Here is a 4756-nt window from a genome sequence, read left to right as displayed (position 1 = left end):
TGCCCATCTGTCATGAAGTGAGCAAAAAAAGTCTTTATTAATCTAAACTAAGGCAGCACAGTAGGGCTGTCAAAGCCCTGATATCCACCAAGTGTCTGAAATGGTGTTGGGTTTTTCTTTGATATGATCTACTGCACAGGGTTGGAGTCAACACTTGCATGCAGTGTAGTTCTGTTGTTCATTCTGGGTGCCAAGTTAATTCTTTCACACATCCTTTTATCTTACACTTTTTCTGAGTTTTTTTTAATTCTACACAATAGAATTATTTACTGTTTCAGCTCAGTTATCCAAGTGGCAGCATAGCTCACTGGCCAGAGTTCTGAGGACTTGGTTGCAGGGAAATCTTCTAGCAGCTAGTTTTACTTAGGAGTTCAAGCCTTTATTCCCCTACTTGTAAATGGAAAAATACCCTATATAAAAAATCCTTAGAGTATAAGAAGAGCTGCTTTATGAAGAGGAGTTGAGTAATTAATATTCAAATACTGCCTGTAACTAAAACCAGAAGAAATGCCATGATATTAGACTTCATAGTGAAGTGATCTATCCCTACCTGCCCAAAATATCCCTGTTTAAAAGATTCTTGAAGCATGCAGATGCAGCAAGCTGCCTGACTACCATGACCTGTTTATGTGCTGAAAAGCTTGACTGTGCTATGAGGAGCAACAGAAGATTGCTTGTGGAAGTTATCTCGAGGTCTAATGTAAAAAGAAACTGAAATAGCTGATCCAAAGAGGTTACCTTGTAGTGCTCCATACTGATGTGTTTGGTGTCACTGTAATGTTAGGTCCCAGAAGCAGCCTCTGCTCCTTGCAGCAGAACAGGCAGCTTCTTGCCTGGTTTGTGCCCATCCAGCCACAGCTAAAGCAAGCTTTGACAAATCACTGTGGTGCCTGGTGCCTTCTGTAGCCAAGAAGATTTGTGTTCAGCATCTGATTTGGGGCTCAAAGCTGATAATAATACAGAAAACTTCAGGTTCTGAGGGGAGCTCTGCTTCTCAAGGCAATTATCATAATGTATCTTGACTTCAATTTGGAGAGAGATTATTGCAGAAGTGATGCAAGATATACACTAAAACTTGGTTGACAGCTGCTCTCCAGAAACATGTTGTTGTATTCTCAATCTCATAAGGCTAGGAATTGGGACAATCCTTTCGCATTAAAAAAAAATATATTCATTCTTCCAGTTTGGTAGTTTTCAGCTTTGCTGTTCAAAATCTAGAAATGCTGAATCACTGATTTCAAAAGCTGCCAATCTTGGATGTCTACTGGACTGTTACATTCCTTATATTGTAAATCAAGATTGAGAAAGGACTACTGCACTACTGACATTGGCTAATAAATGATCAAGTAACTTTTTTTTTCTTCCTTGACAGGGTATTCCTTCTCCCTCCTTGGTCAGTCTTCCCTCAATCTTTGAAAAGAGGAGTCACACATTAAGTCGATCAACAACCCACTTGATATGAAGCAGGTTTAAAGTAAAATGTTTTATTTTAGAGACTGTCAAGAAGCTGACTGTTCAAATGACCTGTTACTGACATCAATGGTACCTTAGTCATTAGCACTTAGCAATGATTAGCAAAATGTTAGATAACACTTATTTAATCACAAGGGGTTTTTAGTTCTGTTGAAGCAGATCAACTAATCAGTGGAATAAGTAAGTAGGTCTTCATTTCAGACACAATATTCCCTTGTACAAGTTCATTTTTTTTGCCAATATATTGGAGCATTTTCTTGTATGAAATTGTCCCCTCTAGGCAATAAACTAGCTTGTCAGATTTGGAAATGAAGATGATGGTCACATAACTTACTGCTAGTTTGGAGAACTCATGTTTGCCTGACTTCATCAACTGCCAGAGCACTCTAATGTTTGAATTGTTGATTACTTAAATGGAGATGCATTATGAAGTACCTGACCTTTCAAGTATGAGTTAACCTATTGTACAGCTGCTTATTCCAGATATTTTATAAATGTAGTTGTTTGTAAAGAAATAGAATTGAGTTTGTGTGATTATGGTCTACTGCAGCCTCACTGTAACTGGTGGTATGTTACATGGGTCTATTTGAACAGTAAATGTAAAGGATGTGACTACCTTTGACCACCAAAAAATGATCAGTTGAATTATTTGAATTTCTTTCTAAGTGGAAGTCTGAGGAAAATTAATCACACTCTTTCAGTAGGGCTGTTAAACAACCTTCCAAAACCCTGCATCTTCCACATACTTGGTTAATGAACCATTATTTAATGCATAGGATTATTGGTGTGACATAGTAATTTAAGGGCCCAATGTTGGTGTGTCAAATTTCAGGTGTTGTGTTCCTAAGGCTTTTACCTGGCTTTTTCATGTGTTTGTCTTCCTTCAAAACTATATGTTCACTTCTTTCATCTCCTCTGAACAGTTAGTATGATGCAAAGCTATCTCAGGAACTGTCTAAATATGTATATTTCTGCATTTCATTAGTGGTTGAACTGTCTGTATTAGCAATTCTCAACTGCTGGTTTCTTTTTAACCACCAATGTCTTGTCTAATGTCTATATGTAATTAGTGATGCTTCTGAACATGTCAGACTTAACTGTGTTTTATATCTCTTTGCCAGTCTGAGCAATGTAAATAAACTGTTTAAAATAACACTGCTTATGGCTTTGCTGAACAGACTTTTATGAGTTCACTGTCTTTTCACATAAAAAGTGTTGTTTGGCTCCCACTATACTCTGATGAGCTATCCAGCTAGTTATAAATAAGTATACGACTTGGTAGGCCTGAATCTGCCAGAATCAAACTTTTTTCTCTTAATATTCCCTCAAACCATTCTTAACTCTTCCCCTGGATAGATATATCCATCAATTTTTGTCCTTTTCAAAATAAATAGCAGGGCAAAATATGCACTGGCACTTACCATACATAATAAAGTGGCATCAGGAAATAAACTAGTCAATCAATACAATGCTGAAACGTTGACAGCTGGTTTTGGTTTGTGGTTTTTTTGTTAATTTTGGAAGTGCATCTTCAACCTGCTAGACTTCTGATAGTATCAGCCTATCATTATTACTCTGGGCTTGAATTCCCAAATTATTTGTATTCAACTTCTGTCTTTCCACTTGCACCAATTGAACCTGGAGTGTTGAGTGTACTGCCTAATCTTGCCATGTTAAATGAATGGAAAATGAGTGTTCAGAGTGCTGAGCCCACTGCTCTGCAGTTGTTGCCTGTAACTTTCTAATGGAACAACTCCTTCTGCTCTGCCTTGCTAACTCTTGAAGAAGAACCAGGGAACCTCTGCCTGCCTTCCCTCCAGGGTGACTTTACCCCCTCCTGCTTTCTGCCTGTTACTACTTAAACATGGTATGTCAAGTTGCAGCATGAAATACAATTTTAAGGAAATTTTAGTTAATTTTATTTAAGGAAAGTGTACTGTGAAAATCTTAGGACTAAGAGAAAAATGGTGTGATCTCCTTGTCACTAAATGAGGTGATTTAAAAGACAATCTATTAATTTGTCTACTGCTCTGTGACTACACTCCAAGGTGGTGAGCTCTAGCACAGTTAAGGAAAGCTTAGTCCCAAATTGGTGAGTAAAATGTGTCCCTAGGGTTGTGCTGCAGCCCTCAGCTGCTTTTGGGATATTAACTTTCAGAGGACCAGAAGCTTTTCAGTGAGATGGAGGAATGAAGGCACTGACATTTTGTCTTAATTATTACCTATCAGCTTATAAGACCAATTTATTGATTTCCCAACTTTTTCTCAAGCTAATTGCCTAGAGCTGTGTTACAAGTCTTGGATATTGCAGAAAAAAATAGGAATCACCTGCTCAGTTTTGGTAAGATATTGTCTTGCATGACAGCATTAGAAGTGTGCTAGCAGAGGAGGAAGTACTGGTGAGCAAATAGAGAACTGGGACATCTCTGCCCGTTGGATGACAGATCTGGCTGGGATCCTGGGTCTGTTCAAGTGTTTCTGGTGACTGGATTATGGAGTGGCAGAGAGTGCTTACTATTTTACAGCTGTCACACAGCAACAAGAAATTTGAGCATGTGACAACAGGAATAGAGGAGTAAGTGAGCTTTCTAAGTTACAGAGAAACAAGCAAAATAAGAGCAACTTAGAAATGAGAGGTTTTCTCTCACCTTCTTTACCAATACTACGTTCACATGTAGCATTAGAATTAGTACATAATTTTGAGGAGTATTTTGCTTGATGTTCTTTTAAATGTCAGGTGAGGCTGGCTCTCAGAATCAGAATTTTACATAATAATTTACATAGTAAACCAATAATACTATATCATCTTGCTGCTCTGCTCTGTGCCTCGTTGAGTAACACCACACAGCTTCAGTCATGATACAGATAATTCAAATCTGAATAATTATTAGATTTCAATTCAGGGAGCTTAGTTGTATTAAGTACAATTTTTAAGCCTTTATACTGAGATTATCAGTAGAACTATAGGACATATTCTGCAGCTCTTTAAGGCAACAATCTTCGGGATGAGGAGGACATTTCCAATCCAGCTCCCATTTGCTTGCCACTTTGCTAAGGTGTTGGTCAGCACCTGCTCAGGATACAGAGGAATTGTTTCATTTAGAAAAAATGGGACTCTATAGAGGAAGTCAAAATATGATTGTTTAAAACCCACCTTTCTCTACAGGAATCAAACTGGATAAAAGCAGTTCAATGGGCTCATGCTCATTGCCCCAAGAATATTTACTCTGAACTGCTCTAAACTGGTGCCTTTCAAAATGGAAGAGCAGCTCTCAAAGGAAAG

Source organism: Calypte anna, chromosome 9 (genome assembly GCF_003957555.1).
Source record: "Calypte anna isolate BGI_N300 chromosome 9, bCalAnn1_v1.p, whole genome shotgun sequence".
In the NCBI taxonomy this organism is placed as follows: Eukaryota; Metazoa; Chordata; class Aves; order Apodiformes; family Trochilidae; genus Calypte; species Calypte anna.
Note: the sequence above shows the minus strand (reverse complement) of the source record.